General features: G+C 46.2%; 1 protein-coding gene across 2 annotated transcripts in view; it reads right to left on the bottom strand.

Annotated features, from left to right (window-relative positions):
• Positions 1 to 10,982, bottom strand: part of RFFL (ring finger and FYVE like domain containing E3 ubiquitin protein ligase) — an 86,905-nt gene extending 75,923 nt beyond the window's left edge. Inside the window, exon 1 of one of the 2 annotated variants that reach the window (XM_075561398.1) lies at positions 10,852 to 10,982. The gene's annotated coding sequence lies outside the window, so the exon portion shown is untranslated. The remainder of the gene's footprint in view (positions 1 to 10,851) is intronic. The other variant, XM_075561399.1, reaches the window with a different exon arrangement.
• Positions 10,983 to 14,558: the final 3,576 nt, after the last annotated feature.

Here is a 14,558-nt window from a genome sequence, read left to right on the forward strand (position 1 = left end):
TTCCCTCTCCTTCCAAGACTCAATTTGCTCCAGACACCAGACCCTTAACCCATCTACCTTAATCCAGGTACACAGACTGCCACTAGGTAAGAATCTATTTTTTTTCTCCCTTAATTTTAAAGTTTTCAACTTGGTTCCCTTTGTTAGCAGACTTTGTCCCAACTCTGCCAAAGATCACTTGTTATCCCATCACTCAGTGGTGACTCCAACTACACTGGTAGTTTTCCAAATCCAAGCGTGGTTGGGAGAACCTTTTCCAGGGGCCAGTGACTCCGGGATACCTGGGTCACCTACCGTGTCTCCTCACAGGCTCTGAGACATCAACTCTGTGACAGGTTTAAGACAAGCCAGTACCCCTCTTTGCCTTGTCTGACAATATTGGAACATCCCTTGCTCACCATAGGAACCTTCCAATCAAAGCCTCCCTGAAATTCTCCCCTTGGCTGTCTTCTTCACAACCTCTAAACTCTCCATTTGAGTACAGACATTTTTGGCCCAAATGCCTCATATTTTACTGTAATGCTGGCAGACCAGTCTTGGAAACTCACAGGGAGTAGTTCTACCCTGTCCTACAGTGTCGCTATGACTTGGCATCCATTCAGTGACAGTGAGTTCATTTTCCTTGTGCAAAAATTATTCTCCACTTCCCACCCACTATCATGACCCCAATTCTCACTTACAAACCAGAGGATGGACACTGGTACAGATAGGACCTGGAAACACAGGGAATCCAGGACGGATGAACCCTTTAGGATTAGTGGTGAGAGTGGCGATACCGGGAGGGTGGAGGGAAGGTGGGTTAAAAAAGGGGGAACCGATTACAAGGATCTACATATAACCCCCACCGATTACAAGGATCTACATATAACCCCCTCCCTGGAGGACGGACAACAGAAAAGTGGGTGAAGGGAGACGTAGGCCAGTGTAAGACATGACAAAGTAATAATTTATAGAAGAGGGAATAGGGGAGTGGGGAGGGAGGGGAAAAATGAGGAGCTGATACCAAGGGCTCAAGTAGAAAGCAAATGTTTTGGGAATGAAGATAGCAACAAATGTACAAATAGGCTTGACATAATATGTGTATGGATGGATTACGATGAGTTGTATGAACCCCCAATAAAATGATTTTAAAAAATTATTCTTCACTTTGGATAAAGCCAAATTGCTTAACTAGTGAAGAAAACAAAACCAAATAAAGCCTGCCTCAAACACTGTGTTTTTAAATATGTGGGATCAAATGGACAACAGCAACGGGAAAGATTAAATGGGAACCTTATGAGGCACTGAATTATGTTAAGGAGCGTGAGTGGTTGCAACTTGAAGAATGTAATCAATGTCATGAAGTAGTTGTGTAAAAACCATTGAATTTTTTTAACCATTGAATTTTTATGTATATTTTGCTGTGCGTATTTCTCACCAACACAAATGAAGCATACTAATTTTTTTTTGGCTAAACAATGGCTAGTGGTCTGCAAGAACAATCCTTATCTCTTCTAAGAACTATCCTTGACCAAGGTCTAGTATGCCCCAAACTAGCTGAAGCATTTTTTTAGCTGAGCCCTCCAACTTGAAAACATCCTGTCCTTCTGCCCAAAATTAGAAGGTTCTTTATGCCAAGCATTTCCGCATAACAAACAAACAAACAACTGCCAGAGTCAGATGCCAACAATAGGGACCCTGTAGGAGAGGAGAGAGGGTCTCTGTGGCCTTCCGTTGACTAACTCTGCAGGAATAGAAAGCCTCATCTTTCTACCTGGGTGTGGCTGGTGGTTTGAACTGCTGGCCTTGCAATAGCATCACTATTAGAGCTTAACTTTTAAAGGGTAGTGAAAACCCAAAATCCATTGGCAGAGTGCCCACCTAGATGAAGCCTCCAATGAATTCCTTATGGTTGATAACCAAGGAAGTAAATAATCTTGCCCTCCGGAAGAGTGCTTTGAAAGTGCATTGCCTCCACCCCTCTCCAGTCAGCCCAGGTAGGGGCAGCAGTCTCTCAGAGGCTTCTCTGTGTGTCTCCTGGATGATCAGTACCAGGCGCCCCTTAGTCTGGAAGTCCAGCCCTCTGTCTTGGCCCGCCTTAGTAGAAAGGCCCACGGCCAATCTTGTAAGCTTTTCCTATCTAACAATGTACATGTCCCAATCATGATCCTTTTCCCACTTCTGTAGTCCCACTTGTAACTGTGATATGCTGTTGATCTGCCACCAATCATGACTTTGTGACAATTCCCTTTGTTCCATAATCACTTAACTTGCTTTCTGTGAATCATCGGATGCCATGATTACCTCCTGTTAGTGGCCTCCCTCATCCAGGTGATGTGTCTGTGTTTTTGTGATGTCTTGTGTTGTGTCCCTTTTTGGGGGAGGGAGGGGGTCTGGAAAAAAAATCCTGCTAAACAAATTCTCTAAAAGAGTTGTCCCTTTTAAGGCTTAATAAATATTCTCTTTACAGCCCAACATGTAAGCACTACACCACCAGGGCTCCTATAAAACCTTATGCTCTGGGTTAATATACTTCCACAGAAGCCAGGTAAAGTAGCAATGCAGCCTGGTGAAGAACCACAATATACGTACCAATTCAAACCCTGGGGAAAGGGTGGAAGTCATGGGTGTAAGGAGGCTTGGTTATCTGTCAGAGAGACATCTTAATCATTATGAAAGTAAAAACTGCATAAGATTTGCAGAAAATGCTTAATTTAGGGTACAATATATTGATTCAGGTGGCACAAAATCTGTAAACATGTGATCAGTGCTAAACCCTGAAAGATTACCAAGAAAGCTTTACCAATGCAAATGAAGAGTAAAACAAGATGAGGGTGGGGTAGGAGAGGATTCTCCATTTACAAAAACCGTGCCCCCCCCCCACCAAGTCTTTTAACTTAATCCAGCAACTGCAAATCAACAATAGTGCTGATTGCTAAGGAATTGCAGTTAACTACAGAGACTGGCAGAGCCTCCACTTGGCTAATTGCCTAGTTTCAGGATGACTAGACAGCCCCTCTCTTTAAAGAATAAGGCAGCTCAAAGGTTTCAACACATCAGACCAGCTCCAAATACTTCAGATGGAGTTGGGCTGCTTCTAGGTCTTGAGCTGGCCTGGTGGAAAGAAACTTCAGTCCCAGGGAGTGTGGATCACCCCAGCAACAATGAAACCACGCCTTGCTACACAATCCTTGAAAAGGCAAGCAAGCAGCACACTATAACCTGCAACATCAGAGGGGCAGCTGTTAAATGGCCAACACACTCACTCAACAAAATCAAGAGCTCATAGTCAGCACATGGATGAGAGCCAATGAAAAAGGCTGCTGAAACAGCAAAAAGGCTTTGCTGTATCTTTTTATTGAAAGGACAACAGAGAAATGATCAGACCAAGGTCACGTTCCACGTTAAAAAGGGGGGTGCGGCGGTTTAGATAAAACTGTGTAGGTCACCACTGTTGAAATCAGCAGCCTCTATGGCAGTGGTTCTCTGCCTTCCTAATGTCCTTTAAGACAGTTCCTCATGTGGTGGGGACCCCCCAAGCATAACATTATTCTCATTGCTACTTCATCACTGAAAATTTGCTACTGTTACGATTCGGGCAACCTCTATGAAAGGATTGAGAACCCCTGCTCTAGGAGAAGACTCTCTCCAAGCATCCTGGAGGGAATTACGTGTGGATTCGGGTAATTAAACGGCAAGTCTCCTTGAGAAGAACCCGGGCTTCAGAAGACTAAAGCCATTTCTGTGAAACGTGTGATAGAAGAATTGTGAAAAGAATGTCCTAGGCACTGTAGCCTTTCCACGTTCACATCAGGTCTGCAAACGCGATGATCTGAACAGAAAAGAAGGGCAGTTTATCGGAGAAAAAACAAGCCAGCCTCTCCTCTTTGCAAAAGCCCACATTCCTGGGTAGCTGGAATATACTTAGGAGTTTCCAAAAATTACATATGTTTCCTCAAAAGAGATGTAAGAAAAAATATAATCATGGGGTAAAGGCCAGACATTGTCTCCTCTGAATGCTTAAGTAGCCAATTATGTGCCTTAATACATTAATTCTATAGAGTGCAAGACTATTACAGGAAAGTTGAATAAGACATTTAAAAAAATGCACCCTGGGGCCCAAGTCCATTCAACTGACAGTAAAACCTCCCCTCAAAAACAGCAGTTTTATGCAACATGTAGTATTTTAATTTCCCAGCTGCCAAAAGAAATATATTAGGAGCAGAAATTAAACTAATTATGTCAGCACCACAGTGAACAAAACTTTAATTGTATTACACACCAGGGTTAGACATTTGCAGAACAATACAAAGGCCCTAAAGGGTTGAAACTTCTTTAGAATATAAATGATTCCCAATCAATATGACAGAAATTATCTGCTTAGGCAATAAACATATTCATGGTTTAGAGGTAAAAATTCAACCAACACCATAATTCAATATAAAGAAAAATGTGTAAGAAATTGACCTCTCCAATGGCTTAAATGGCACCGTGATTTACATCTGCTGTATCAGTAATAGGCCCTTTAAACCAGTATTGTACTGATCAGCATTTAACATCCTGCCACAATAGAACCTATTCACTCAGCTGGGAGACAGGTGTTAGCATCCAGCAACCCTCTCAGCCTCTCTTCCAGGGGCCTGAGCTGAGGTTTCTGTGACAGCAGGAGTCCAGAGGAAGGGCTGCTAGGAAGAGTAGGAAGCAAAGAAAGGAGACCGAGAGGATGGGAAAATGGGGGAAAGAAAAAGGAAGCTAGAAATGGATGTCAGGGGCTACTTAATGGGACCAGGCTCAAAGCCTGCTACCCCATCTGAGCTCTCATATAAATACATACCAGCCAAGTTTGGGTGATGTTATTCATTTATTTCTGCAGGTAGAAAACCCTGGAACATGCCAATGGCCCATATTTTTTTAAGTGTTGACAATTGTCCCCCACCCCGGCTCGTTCTTTTTACCCATATTCCCTAGTTCTTCAAATGAACTCTTGCTCTTCTATACATTTTCTAAAACAGCTGGCTGAGTACGTATTCCTGGAACGAGACAGCCTGGAGGTGCATAACAAAACTACTATTTGAAAGGGGGAGCAGAGGCCATTTGAGTTGCCCACATCTCAAGAATTTATTCTTTTCATCTTCCTAGGGACAGTTTCTCCCTTTTAGCCTACCCAACAATCCTACCAAGTAATTATCTTCAATTTTCAGATGAAGAAAAAAACATTAGAAGTTAAGTAATTTACCCAATACAACACAGCCAGGAAGGGCGCAGGGGATAGGGGTGTATGCTTAAAACTAGGTGGTCTATTTCCTAAACTGTTGAGCTTTTCCCCAAAGTTATGATTTATTAGGCCCCCATTATTGTCAATGTGGAAATGAGACATCTGCACTTACTTTTAAACTCTACATGTGGAGAATCCCCAGGTTTCCTCCCAGCCAACACTGACCATAACTAGATGCTACCAGGCCAGCTCTCCAGCTGTTCCCATGATCTTTCATCTGTCTACTCAGGAGATAAAGGAGGCTACTTTCCCAATCGCCCTTCTTCCTCCCTCAGGATCCCTACCGACAGGTAGTTAGGCAAAGCCTCTCCCACAGGTCCCAGCACGGCAATTTGCATACATAAAGGTTATAAAAGCACTTTGTTATCCCTTAAGACTAGGAAATAGGCAATTCTAGCAAATCAAACAGCTTGAATAAGGTAAGATGCCTTCAGAAGGGCAACCAATTTACAAAGAATCCCAGCACAATTAAACAACAGCTCTCCAACCTGGCTGCCTAGCAGAATCACAAGAGAATAGATAGCAGGGTGGGGATTAAAATGTAGATCCCCTCCCCCCCTTCACTAAATCCAAAAGGAGGGGCTGGGAAATCCATATTTGTAAAGCATGCCTCCCTGACTCAGTTGCAAACAGCCTGGTTACAGAACTTCTCCCAGCCCGTGATGCTAAAAAGGGTAATGCTGTAAGGGATACAATGCAACTTTCCCCTAGAGACAACAAAGGCTTTTCTCAAAGCCTGTGGGTCACCAGTCACTACCAGTCACTGTCCTGGCAAAATCAGAAAGGAAATGTAGTCTAAGGAAAATATATTATTAATAGAGAGCTGGAAAAACCAGCTTTTGCTTTAGTATCAAATAGTTAGCTGGTTTCCCTTCCAGAAGTTTACTCTTGCTTTGAGAAAGAAAAATGGTTAAAAACATGGAATAGGATTTCCTTTACCTGCTTAACTCCAATTGAGAAGGTTAGCAGGTCCAAATGCATCAAATATATAGACTATTCAGCTCGAATAAACGAAAGCAACGGCCGACCTTCCCAGCTCATCTTTCATTGCTGTGGTGTCAATGCTGACTCAGTGATAGTGCAGGGCAGGGTAGAATTGCCCCTGTGAGTTTCTGGGGTTGGAACACTTTTGGGAGTAGAAAGTCTTGTCTTTTTCCCAAGGAGTGGACTATTGTTTTTGAACTGCTGACCTTGCAGTTTACAAAGCCCAATGTAGAACCACTACGCCACCAGAGCTCCTTGGACTTCCTGACAAGATTAAAACAATACAAAACTCATTGCCACTGAGTCTCTTTCTGATACACATTGCCCCTATATAAAGGAAACCAAACCCATTCAACTCCCAGCAATCCTATATAGGGTTTCCAAGGCTCTAAATCTTTACAGGAGCAGGCAGCCTCATTATTCTTCCTCAAAGCACCGGGTGGATTTGAACTGCTAACCTTGAAGTTAGCAGTCCAACATATAACTTCACAGTGCCACCAGCTGGGTTTACACTGAGACTAGCATAACAGGGTTACACAACAGGGTTAAAATGTCCGGTGGTGTTGTTATTGGGTCCAGTCAGTTCCCACTCTACTGACAAAGCAGAACTGCTCCAAAGGATTTCTTAGGCCAGAGGTACCCTGGTGGTGTGGTGGTGAAGCATTGGACTGGTACTCACAAGGTCAGCAAATTGAAATCACCAGCCACTATGCAGGAGAAAAATGAATGAGGCGTTCTACTCTAATGAAAAGTTAGCCTTGTAAACCCAAAAAGTCAGTTCTAGTCTGTCCATAGATTACTGTGTCGAAATCAACTTCATGGCAGTGAGTGAGTGAGTGAGTGAGTGTAAATCTTTAAGGAAGCAGATCACCAGAATGGCTGGGGAGTTGAAACTACTGACCTTTTGGATCAGCAGCCAAGAGTGTAACTAACCACTGCACCACTAGGGTCCAGGTCTTGACCACCCATCAATTCACAGTGACCATACATAAGGTTTCCAAGACTGTATGTCTTTATAGGAGCAAAGAGCCTCATCTTTCTTCAGAGAACTGCTGGTGGGTTTGAACCAACCACCTTGAAGTTAGCAGCCCAATGTTCAATCCACAGCACCACTGGAGCGCTAGACCATAGAGACAACTCTTATCTATTATCTGAAATGGCTTTCATGTGAGATATGATAGTATCTCTTATTCAGAATCCAACTAGCTTTAGGTTTTTAAAACTCCATGAATAATACAGTCACATAGCAAGAACGTAAACAGGCCATTTCCCTACCTAGAAAATAGGAGAGTGCATGCCTGGGGAGTGGTGGTGGTGGTGTGTGTATAGGTGTGTATGTGGGTGTGGGTGTGGGTGGGTGGGTGGATGGCCCTTATAAAGGCCAAAATCTTTCTTACCGAAAGGTAAATAACCATTACCAATGCCAGTAACCATTACCAAACTTATAGCTATTACAAAACAAAAATAATGATGTACCAGCTCCTCTCTTGAGACTTCACCAACAGCAAGTAATTTAAACTATGTATTCTCGTTAACTTTAAAATCCATCTTGGCTCTGTATTGCTGGGCTCATGAGAGTCCAAGGTGCAAAAGTTAAGACTTTATTCCCAAAGCACAAGCATCATGGCCAGTACACATATGGCATATGGCACAAAAGTCTCTAACCTATGGCAGTGCAGTGGTTAAAATGCCTGGCTGCAAACCAAAAGGTCAACAGTTCAAACCTCCAGCCACTCAGGTGGTTTCTGTAAAGAATTGCAGCCTTGGAAACTGGACTAGAAAATTCTACTCTGTCCTACTTGGTAGCTATGGATGGGTAAATTTGGGTTTGGGGTTTTAGTCTACCATTAAAACAGCAGTATTAATGAAGGTTATATTATAGGGGCCCTGGTAGTATAGCGGTTACATATTGGGCTGCAATCTGCATGGTCAGCAGTTCAAAACCACCAGCAGCTCCCCGGGAAAAAGACTGGGCTTTCTACACCTGTAAACAGTCATGGTCTTGTAAACCTACAGGGGGTCACTACAAGTCAGCATTGACTTGATGGCAGTGCATTTGGTTTCTTGTTTTTTTTTATACGAATAAACATCAAAGTGGAATTGTTAGTGAAATCAGCCCCCCTAAAATCCCTTAGGAGGTCAGCCAAAAAAGAGGAAGAACCTCAACAAGTGGCTGCCAACAACGGCCAGAGTATCATGTGTGTGAAGATGGCATGGTGCAGGACCAGACAAGGCTTCAATCTGTTGTATATGGGTCCCTGTGAGTCCTGCAGTGTAGTGGGTACACACCGGTTGCTATCTGCCAGGCCCGCGCAGTTTGAAACCACCAACCGCTCCTTGGAAAACAGACAGGGCTTTCTACTCTCATAAAGGGTCTCAGTCTCAGAAACTAACAGAGGCAGTTCTACCTTGTCCTATAGGGTCACTGTGAGTCGAGTCAGCATCAACTCCATGGCAGTGAGTCTGTTTTTTATTTATGGGTAAGAGCCAACTTGATGGCATATAATAACAACAACAAAATAAATCCCTGGGGTTTATGCAGGTTTGCAGTCCCAGGTATGCCACTCAGACAGATGGGTGTTGTATGGAACATCACAATGGTGATGTAATTAGAAAAGAAATTTTGCACATCTTTTTTTGTTGTTGTTGTTATTGTTGCTGCTTATTTTCTTCAATGGTGGTCACTGAAAATGCCCTTCCCAAGACCATTTTAAGAACCATTAAAGTGACATTCTTATCACATGATGCCAAGCCAAGTTATGGCGACCAGCTTGGCCACGAGGAAGTTTGAAACACATGAATTTCTAAGTTTTCTGAGGACAGCTCTTTCTGCATATATCATTCTAACTTTCCAGCACCAATCCCAAAGTAAACAGTCATACAACAGTTGTCTACTTGATCAATAGAAATGTTTTTAGAAGGCGGGACTTTTAGATACCAACAATAAAATGTATGTGTATCCTAAATTACATGGACATTTTTCTTCAAATGCAAGCATGCTTTTGATTAGTTAGCCCTGCCACATCAACCTAAACAATACCCACCTCATTTTGAGACCCACACACGCTCTGACATCCAGATTTACAACATATGCGATGAAAAGTTTCAGACACATTTATGCTACCATCTATCCCCCTGAATATGAAAAGAAATACAATCATGATGGAAGATACCCAAACCAAACCAAACTCACTCACATCGAGTCAAGAGTCACTCAAGAACCGTACAGGACAGGGTCGAACTGTCCCCATGTTCCCGAGACCGTAACTGTTTACAGGAGTGGAAAGCATCCAGTCTTTCTCCCAAGAGCTGTTGCCAACCTTGCAGAGGGAAGCCCAATGAGCAACCACTATGCCATCAGGGCTCCAGGGAGAAGGACAAAGGTTGTCAAACCTGAACTCTAAACCCTCTATAAACACGTCCCAGCTTCCTCCCATTTCTGGAAAAATGGTGCAATAAGGACAGGCTTGGCTACCTTTGAGTCAAGTGAACTGTCTGTAACAAGGAGGGCCACCCCAGTGCTACAGAATCTATTTTGATTCATAGCAACCCCACATAAAGTTCTCCAGGCTGTCAAATCTTTAAGGGAGCAGGCAGCCTCAACTTTCTCCTTTGGAGCAAGTGGTGGGTTTGAACCACCCACCTGAAATTAGCAGTGCAAAGCTTACCCAACAAAACTGCCCCCAAAGGATGTATGCAGCAACTGTGGTGCTAGGAGGTCTCCCCATGAGCCAAGTCCCTAAACCAATACAAGGGACGCAAACACGAATATCCGGCTTTCTTAGGAGGCCACACTTCTCGGACTCTTTGTTTGGGCAGGTCACTGCGACCTTTAACCGGAGCAAAGTGACTGCTGTGCGGAAAGCCCCACTTCCAGGCTAACAAAAACCCTTTCCTTATGGTCGGCAGGGAGGGGCGCTGACACCCTCTTGCAGGACGAGCAGAGTTTTGTGGGGTTTTTTCTTCCAGTACAAATGACAGCCCAACTACGCGGGGAGAAGACGCTGTGGTTTGTCCCTCCTGCTACCGGCCTGCACCCCGGCTCCGCGGCGCTCAGAGGGTCGAGGGAGCTCGGAGCCTCACTTTCCGCTCCTTCTCCGTCGCTGCCGCCACGTCCCGTTCACACCGCAGCCCCAGGGAACAGGGGACCCCTTCCGAGCGCCCACACGCCCCAACTCCGCCGCCCTCCCCGACGCCGGCCGCGTCTCCTTCCCAGGAAGTGCGGGGGGCTGCGTCCTGAAAGGACCTGCCTCAGTTTCCCCTGTCCTACAAAGAGGCGTCTTCCCCTCCAGGACTCGCGGGGCACTGCCGGTTTGCAGGGCGATGGGAAACACCCGAGGACGCACGGCCCCCGGAACTGCCCCCGAGGTGCAACCTTTACGGGCGCCGTTAATGGGACAGGTGTGCGCGGCCCTGACGGCGGAATATTCCAGAGAGGAAGGGACTTTTCCACATCCCGGGTAGAGTCCCAGGCGGCGCCCCCACAGACACGGCGCCCCCAGACCACAGCCCGGCGCGGCAGGAGGCCTGAGCGTGCCGCTCCCCCGTCGCTCCCCCGGGGCCCCCACCCCGCGGGCGGGCGCCCCACAGATCCCTATGCCGTCCCTCCTCACCTGCCGCGGCGGCCCGCCCGGCCCGCACCTGGGAGGCGAGGGGAGGGGCGGATCCCGGCCGCCGACGCCTCAGGCTGGGGGGCTCCGGGTTCCGCCACAGCGGCGTCTCCGGGGCACAGGGGCACTGGGGGGCGGTGGCGACATCACCACGGGCGGCCCCAGGAAGTCGGCCCCCCCACCCATCCCAGGCCGACCCGGCCTGGCACTCCCGCCCCTCGCGCCGCCCCGCCCATCACGCGGCCCCGCCCCTCTCGGGAGCGCGCCGCCGCGCCCGCCGCGCCCGGGCCACCATAGAGAGGAGCGCCGCGCTCCGGGCTAGAGCGCGCTCCAGCGCGCGCCCCCTGGCGGAGCCCAGGCTCCCGAAAGAGCTGCCTGGCTTTCCTGTCTCATTATTCCTCACTAGGGTGCTGGGAGCCCTATGGGGGTCAGTCACTTCCTCAAGGTGTCACAGCCCGTGTTTCAAGTCAGACCTCTAGGACGTCAGAAGCCATGCTTGCCCCACTCACTCCACAGCCCCCTCCCAGTGTATGCAATAGCTAGTTTAGCTTTAGAAAAGTGAGGGGACTGTTGGGAGGAAGAAGGGATAGACATGAATCGCACTGTCAACTCCACCTTGATCACTCGAGTTGTGTAAGGAGCCCTGGTGACGTGGTGGTTACGCGTTGCGTTGGGCTGCCAACCGCAAGGTAAGTAGTTCAAAACCACCAGCCGCTCTGAGGGGGAAAAGAGAGGCCTCCTAGTCAGGTAAAAAGTTACAGTCTCAGAAACTCACAGGGGCAGTTCTACCTGTCCTACAGGTTTGCTGTGAGTCCGAATTGGGTTTTTCCAGCAAGGTAATTAACCTTTCTAAATTCCAGCTGCCTCATCCCTAAGGGCAGGTTGGTATCAGATGAGAGCTAAATGAGCTAGTGTGTCTACACCTCTGCTTAGTAAACGATCACACACCAGGGTAGCGTGGAGGATCATTAGCCCCCGAGGGCTAAGATGCCTACTCATAAAAATGATATAAATCTAATCATTCTTCTAACTGGTGTCTAGTGATACTTCATTTTCTTATGCGTAAGGTTTCCATTGAGACCTCCCAGAGTTCTGAGCACTTTGTACTCGTCTTTTAAAATAGCAAAGAAATTCCATCATGACAGGAAATGAGTTCAAACATAATTTGGACATGCCAGCTTCTGTTGTTTCACAAGTATTATTTCCAAACCTCACGACAACCCAGCAAACTTAGTACTATTAGCCCCGCTTGGTCGATGCGGATCTGCAGATTAAGGCATTTACCAAAAGCTCCACCGAATAGAAAAAGGGGAGCTGGAGTTTAAAGCTGGTTCTTTCTACTTTCAGGAATACATTAAAAGAGCTAGAGTGTGAGAGGTCATCTGCACCTGAATGAAAAGTACCCACCTTTTCCCACCTGGCTACTTTTGTAACATCCCTTGATGTAATTCCCTGTCTTCTCTGCCTGGCCCAGGGCTCTCTTTCCCCTGACACAGGCATGTATTGTCTCTTTTCCCTCTCCGGCTCCCTTTCCCTTGAGATGCCAGGGCCTTGTTCATCCTCTCCGATTTCTCAAATGGACTCATGACCTGTAATTAAGGCCCAGCAGTCTCCATCAGGTTTCTCCTCCTCTCCTTGTTAATTGCAGCCTCAACAGCTAATACCTCTGAAACCGGTTAATACCTCTGAAACCAAGCTGGGGCGGGGCCTCCAGCAGTCCAACACGGACAAACTGAGCGCCCAGTTCCAAGTGGGAGTGTACTTAATCTGCTGATTAGACCCGATCCCGGGGAGTTTAGATCCATGACATCCTGTGGGAAGTTTCTTTTCCTTCTTTTTGCCCTTCTGCTCCTTTGGCTCACAGTAGGGCAGTGGTTCTCAACCTTCCCAATGCCTCGACCCTTTAATACAGCTCCTCATAAAATTATTCCTGCTACTACTTCATAACTGTAGTTTTGCTACTGTTATGAATTGTCATGTAAATATCTGACATGCAGGATGTATTTTCATTGTTACAAATTGATTAAAGCATAGTGATGAATCACAAAAACAATACGTAATTATATACTGTGAAATATTTACTTCTAATGACAAATCAATGAAATTTTGTCTTGAAGCATGGTGTAGCAGGAGTAACAGTCTTCGTGCCAGGTGCTCGTATGTGGGCGAGTACCCAAAGGGGTCACGACCCACAGGTTGCGAACCACTGCATTAGAGTGAAATCCCTGGAATGCCGATAAAGAATGCACACCCGGCTGCCCTAGGAGGTCTGGGAGCTGCTGCATTTACCCATACTCCTCCTTTCTCCACCTTTAGCACTACAACCATCACTATTTTTCATCTTTATCATGCCTTCCACAGAGGAGCTCAATAATGTACCCATTGTGCAAGTAATCTGAGATCCTTTCCGTCGGGCAATAGTATTTAGTAGTAATAAAACACGAATTTGTCTACCAAGTGACATATTTATAGGAGCTGTTTACTTTGACATATTCTTATTATTCCTACTCATTTGCTAAGTACTTCCCAATACATATTTATGAAGCAAATGCCTTTCCCCAAACAGTAGTGGAGAAATAAATCATAGCATTGCTTTTATTAGCAAGCCTCATGGCTTGGCAGTGCCAGGCCCTGTTTGGTTTTGTTATTGCTGGCAAGAGCTTGAAGAATTTACGGTGATTGGACACCTACTATGTGCCAGGCTCTCTGTGACATGTACTCCACATCGATTATGTTCCATTCCCCCTGAGGCACATTTTGCCAAGAAAGAGAACGTAATTCCCCTGCAACACAGATTTTTTACCAACGAAATAGACATTGCATTGTCTAAGTCATCCTGTCAGAAAGACCTGCCAGGGTTTTGAGCCCGCATCTTCCTGATTCCAAAATCCTGAGTCATACCTTCCCCGGCTTAGATCGGATCAAACCCAGACCAACCCCACTGCTGTGGATTCCGTGGTTCTGACTCATTGTGTCTCAATAGGTCAGAGTCGAGAACTGACCCCACTGTGTTCCCAAGGCTGAAATCTTAATGGAGGTAAATTTGCCACCTCTTCTCTGCTGCGGAGGAACATGGGGATTTGAACCGCCCACCTTCCGGTTAATTGCCTAGCACTTAACCGCTGTGCCACAGGGTGCCCTAAATCCAAGAAATCTCACCGTCGTTGTGTCTATTCCGACGCACAGAAACTCTGTAAGGCAGGAGAGAATGACTCTCTAGGGTTCCTGAGGTGGTAAGTATTTCATGGAAGCCATCTGCCTCCTCGTTCTGCTTGGACTTGATAAGCTCTGTAAACTGCTCACTTCAGACCCAGAATGGAATCGTTCAGAGATCAACACTTGCAGGATGCCAAGTCTAATTTTTCGATGGCACCGGGCATCCTAAAAAAAAATAAATCAGCGAAAAAATAAAAACAAGAGAAATCACAGGTGGGATTTTTCCTGAAAGAGAAGGGCCTGGAAGTATAGATTTCTACCAAACTCCAGACATGGGACTGGCAACTCTGATATAATTTGTAGGGCCCAGTGCAAAATGTGGAGTCTCTTGTTCGAAAAGCATTAGGAACGTCAAGACTGACAGCAGAGCATCAGGCTAAGGAGGGGGGCTCTGAGCACAGGCCCTTTGAGACGACCTGACTCACACCCCGGTGGGACCAGCCCTGCCTGGATGGGAGGAGACTGACGCCAGTATCTCTGAGGCATTATAAGGG

The sequence above is a fragment of the Tenrec ecaudatus genome, chromosome 10, assembly GCF_050624435.1.
Source record: "Tenrec ecaudatus isolate mTenEca1 chromosome 10, mTenEca1.hap1, whole genome shotgun sequence".
NCBI classification, from domain to species: domain Eukaryota; kingdom Metazoa; phylum Chordata; class Mammalia; order Afrosoricida; family Tenrecidae; genus Tenrec; species Tenrec ecaudatus.